The 5,783-nt window shown below is 45.4% G+C and overlaps 1 long non-coding RNA gene across 1 annotated transcript; it reads right to left on the minus strand.

The window, feature by feature from the left end:
* Positions 1–643: 643 nt before the first annotated feature.
* On the minus strand, positions 644–2,081 carry LOC141120242 (uncharacterized). Its single transcript, XR_012239619.1, has 3 exons — positions 1,513–2,081; positions 983–1,173; positions 644–893 (listed from the first exon to the last, which is right to left on the minus strand). It is a non-coding gene; the product is annotated as an uncharacterized lncRNA (long non-coding RNA).
* Between the last annotated feature and the right edge of the window lie 3,702 nt (positions 2,082–5,783).

Here is a 5,783-nt window from a genome sequence, read left to right on the forward strand (position 1 = left end):
AGTGCCCCCCCCCCTGAACTGTACGAAGCAGCATGCATTCAACATGGGGGGGTTGGTGCTTTGGGGCAAGGAGGGCCTGCTCCCCCCACCCCAAAGCACCTTGTCCCCATGTTGATGAGGACAAGGGCCTCTTCCCGACAACCCTTGCCGGTGGTTGTCGGGGTCTGCGGGCGGGGGGCTTATAGGAATTTGGAAGCCCCCTTTAACATGGGGCCAGGGTGGGTGGGGGGGGTGGTCAGGGGGCTTTGCAACACTGTACCCAAACAAAATTTGTATAATTTTTTTTTCACACATTTCTTTTGGTGGTATTTAATCACCACTGGGTTCTAATTTTTTGGTAAACAAATGAAAAAAGACCTGAACAGATTCTTAGTTTACAGACGATTTCGGATGGAAAGCATTTACTCAGTCAGAAATCTGTTGCTAACATAAGTGTTCATGGTATAACTAAAAATGGGGTTGTGACCTGTCCCCACAATTTTAAAAGGATGCACCAACATGCCTCCATCCCAATTAGTACAGAATAATAGGATAGAAGCGGGACTTTTTGCATGAGGCATGTTGGTGAGTGTGTAAGCTCGATGGTTTGTGCTAGGATGTAATATCTAAGGTACGTCATATACATAGTTGTATCTACACAGGATTTGCAAGATAATGATGGTAAAACAGTTTAATAGCGTAGATCGTAAAACTAGTACAATCATGAATGGAAACATCGTAAGGCACAATTGAGCATATATAAACAGTGTATTAACAGACATAATTCCAAACACAAATTGTACAGTTGCAAAAGGGAATACGTTATACAGTAGGTTGATATGTGCATCCATAGTTATTAACTCAACGCGTTTCTTGGCTTATAACCAATCATCAGGAGTCCGATGCAATTTAGGCTGCATTAAAACAATAAAACATCTATTAGTATACGGGCAGATATGTAGAGAAGAGGTACTAAAGGAATCTAAGTTTCCATGATACTCACAGATGAAGATGCGATCGATAGCGACCAATAAACTAGAATGCAGCATTGGTCCGGGTCTACAAAGTCTCCCCTGGGGTTGAGGCAGAGAGCTGGCCCCGGAATCCTGTTGGCCACAGCCACCAGGTTGACCAAAGTTCCCCAAAAGACCGCCAGGCGGGGGCAAACAGCGAGGCTAAATGGCACTGAAAAGGCTGTGGAGAGAGGTGAAAAATGATATGTGATATTGAGCCGGGGTGTGAATCGGGGTGTGTGAATGGGAAAGGTACTACCACAAACTGAGCACCAGAAAGTGACTAAGTGTGTGTGTGTCGAAAGAAGCCAAAAGAAAGGATAGGGAGTGTTGGAGGTATAGGTGAAATAGAGTGTGTGTACAGTTTAAAGACCAGTGCTCGTGTCCATAGATCTAAGTATGTGTGTGTGTGTGTGTGTGTAGTTACCTGTATAGTGTGAGTGCCAGGCCAAGCCAAAAGCCCCATGACCATGGCGAGACATAAGTGTTCATGGTAACCCTGGATCTTCAGGACGCTTACCTTCATGAACCAATCTGCTGGAGTCATCAGAGATTCTTGAGATTTGCGGTCCTCGTGGAGAACGGTCCATGACATTGGCAGCTCAGAGCCCTTCCTTTTGGTCTCTTGGCAGCCCAGAGTTGTTCATGAAAATCATGGCCGAGGTCATGGCAATTTCGAATACAAAAGATCTCAATCGTGTACCTGGATGATTTTTTAATCTTCGCCTAAGAGAAAGAGAACCTTTTACAGGCAGTTGATTTTGCAGACCTTTCGGAAGTTGGGCTGGAAGGTAAATCTGCAGAAGTCTTGCCTGGTTCCCTCCCAGAACCTTCCCTTTTGGGTTACTTAATAGACACAGTCGCCCAAAAGATTCAAAGATCCTTCCCTCTGTGCGGAATTTCAGGTTGCTCCCACCCCCTGTCATTTTCATCCCCACTGTCAGCTTCCTACCACCCCCTGTCATCTTCATCCTCCCTGGCAGCTCCCTACCACCCACTGTTATCTTCACACCCCCCTGTCAGCTTCCTACCGCCCCCTGTCATATTCATCCACCTGTCAGCTTCCTACCACCGCCTGTCATCTCCGTCCTCCCTGTCAGCTTCCTACCACCCACCCTTGTCATCTTCACCCCCCATCAGCTTCCTACCACCCCGTCATCCCCATCCTCCCTGTCAGCTTCTTACCACCCACCCCTGTCATCTTCACTCCCCCCTGTCAGTTTCCTACCACCCCCTGTCATCTTCATCCTCCCTGTCAGCTTCCTACCACCCACTCCTGTCATCTTCATCCTCCTGTCAGCTTCCTACCACCCCGTCATCTCCATCCTCCCTATCAGCTTCCTCCCACCCCTGTCATCTTCATCCCCCATCAGCTTCCTACCACCCCACGCTTGTCATCTTCATCCTACCTGTCAGCTTCCTACCACCCCGTATCATCTTCATCCCCCCTGTCAGCTTCCTATCACCCACCCCTGTCATCTTCCTATCACTCCCTGTCATCTCCATCCTCCCTGTCAGCTTTCTACCACCCACCCCTGTTATCTTCACCCCCCTGTCAGCTTCCTACTATCCCACGCTTGTCATCTTAAACCCCCCCATCAACTTCCTACCATCCCCTATCATCTTCATCCTCCCTGTCAGCTTCCTACCACCCTCTGTCATCTTCACCCCCCCGTCAGCTTCCTACCAACCCCACCCCTGTCATCTCCATCCCCCTGTCAGCTCCCTACCACCCCCTGTAATCTTCATCCCCCCTGTACCATACTGTCAGCTTCCTACCAACATACCCCCTGTCATTTTCATCCCCCACTGCCAGCTTCCTACCACCCCACCCTCTTAAATTTACTGATGCACATCACATATGATGGATGCAGGGACAATTTTTTTCTTGACAACACGGACAGATGATAAATTGGAATCGTATCATCACAGAGTGGTACTGTGGATACGAGAAATAAGTAGACATATGCCACATCCCGATATATTGTATTTGGAAAATAAGTTTTTGGATGTTGGACTTTATAGGCATAACATTTAATACATAATTTTATAAAAAAAGTATATAAATGTATTTATTTACAGAAACATATGAAACACTTTTAAAAACATTAACTATCCACAATTGTGCTTTGAAGCATACAACACACCACCTATGTATCATAGAAAATTGGAATACTTAGTAATGAGAAACCCAAAGGTCACTCCAAGAATTTGATGTAGTAACGTAATTTTAGAAGAGGCGGTGTGTCGTGGTTCGGCTCAGCTCTACATGTTACGCATATTCAAAAACGCTTCTTCAGGAGCTTAGGGAATATTATTATTGTAGTCAAAAAAGTGGACAAGGGACCAAAGTCCACAGCGCAGCCAAAGGTGCAGGGATATCTCATCAGATGAATTCCCAGCTAGTCTGTGAAATAACGATCACACAGTAAACTTATGGTGATTGAGAGTTACTTGCTTAGCCAGCATGGAAAAGAAAAGAAACCATTCAGTATATTTAGAAAACCTTTATGATAGTTCTGGAAATATAGGGGATCCCCCACTATTCACACATTTCCAGTATTCATCTGTTTTTGTTTTCATATGGAGTCATCAACGATGAAAATCCCCTGCAGGGCTCCGCTGTGTCACAGCCACAAAGCGTGGTAAAGATTGTCTGTCACGGAATATTTCCAGAACTATCATAAAGGTTTTCCTGTGACACCAAGTATGCAGGAGGGACATTCTCTTTTTTTTTTGTGGGGGGGGGGGGGGGGCATGTAGCTGGTCTTGCCTAGGGTGCCAAATTGCCTAGCACCGGCCCTGAGCTACAGCAATTGGGAACTGAACCAAGAAACTTTCCTGGAGATCATGTTAATGTGGGGTGTTCCCAAAGTAGATCTTTTTGCATCAAGTTTCAACAGGAAGCTTCCAGCTTTCTTCTCCCTGGAAAGAAAGACGGAGTCTTTAGGGAAAGAGGTGCTCTCTTTCCTGTGAAATTTCGCTTTGGCCTATGCCTTCTCACTGTTCCCTATGGTAGTCCGAAAGGTTGCTCAAGAACAAGCAGAGGTTATCCTGATCGCCCCTTGGTGGCCCAGGAGGAGTTGGTTCTCTGCACTGAGAGCACTTTCATCAGATCCCCCTGGCCCCTGCAGGAGCGAAGGGCCTTCTCCACCAAGGGCCAGTACTCCATCCAAACCCTCAGACTTACCATTTGACGGAAGCTGAGTGGTGCATCCTGCAACTAAGAGGGTGTTCAGTTAAAGTTATTGATACTATTCTAGACTGCTGTATGTTAGTCACAAGAAAGTTTTATGGTAGGGTTTGGAAGACATTTGTTTCCTGACAAAAGAAAGCAGGAGTTGACTCCTTTTCTATCCCCTGTATACTGGATTTTTTACAGGAGGGAGTGGAAAAAGCGCTTTCTGTCAGCACCCTTGGGGTTCAGGTTGCTGCCCTGTTTCTGTTCCTGGAAAATAGACTAGCTGAGAAGCCTTTGATTAAAAGATTTCTCTCAGCAAGAGCTGGACGTACACCCAAAGTAATTAAACAGATTCCCCCTGGGATCTGTCGTTAGTATTGAATGCTCTTGCCAGAGCTCCCGTTGAACCATTAAATGAGGTCTCTTTAAGACTGATTACTTTAAAGATTACCTTTCTTTTAGCCATCACTTCGGGGAGAAGGATTTCTGATTTGGAGTCCCTCTCTTGTAAAGACCCTTTCTTGAAATTTTTAGATGACATGGTAGTGATTAGACCGGATCCTTTGTACTTACCCAAAGTCTCTTCCAGTTTTCACAGATCCCAGGAAGTAGTGCTTCCTAGTTTTTGTACCTCCCCCAGGAATTCGGAGGAGGAAAGTTTTAGTTTTTTTGGATGTGAAAAGGTGTCTTCTACATTATTTGAAAGTGTCTAGTGAGTTTAGGAGATCCTCTCAGCTCCTAGTTTCATTTAGTGCCCCCAAAAAGGGGATCAAAGCCTCCAGGGGTTCCATTTCCAGATGGATTAGGGAAGCTATTTGTGAAGCTTACAAGTCGTCAGGTCAGACCCCTCCTAACAGAGTTAGAGATCATTCTACTAGATCTTTGGCCGCATCATGAGCAGAAAGAGCAGGAGCATCATGGTAAGAAATATCCAAAGCTGCTGTCTAGTCCTCCAGCCAGGACCTCTCCTTTAGAAGGAAAGTACTTCAGGCTGTCATCTCTCCCTAAGGTAAAGAATCTTGCTTATCCTTTTAAGTAGCTGTCCTGGAAGATGAAGGGGGAAAACCCCATTAGACTTATCGGTTATGGTATTTCCATGAATCTTCCAGGACAGCGTCTATATTCCTACCCTATTCTTTATTCACTGGTCTCCTTATTTAACCTGGTAGTGGTGTTTTAGTGAGATTTTGTTATTCCTCTGCCTGGTACACATTAGTGGAGGTTTACTTGAATTTCAAACAACTGAGGGTCAGAGGAAAGGGAGGGGCCTTTTAAATTGTGTCTGATTTGTGTTTCCTGTAGAGGGCGGAGCCAATCATCTCTCAAGTAGCTGTCCTGGAAAATTCATGGAAATACCGTTACAGGTAAGTCTAACGGGGGTTTTTGCACACATAGAGCTTTTTTTCTTTTGGTGGTATTTGTTCACCACTGAGTTTTCCATTTTTTGGTAAACAAAAAAGACTGAAAATTAAAAAAAATAATTCTTATAAAGCTTTCCAAACAGGTAATTTTTCTCCTTCACTGATGTGCGCTGATGAGGCTGCACTGATGGGCACTGACAGGCTGAACTACTGATGGGCACTGATGAGGCAGCACTGGTGGGCACAGAT

This window comes from Aquarana catesbeiana, linkage group LG01, assembly GCF_042186555.1.
Source record: "Aquarana catesbeiana isolate 2022-GZ linkage group LG01, ASM4218655v1, whole genome shotgun sequence".
In the NCBI taxonomy this organism is placed as follows: domain Eukaryota; kingdom Metazoa; phylum Chordata; class Amphibia; order Anura; family Ranidae; genus Aquarana; species Aquarana catesbeiana.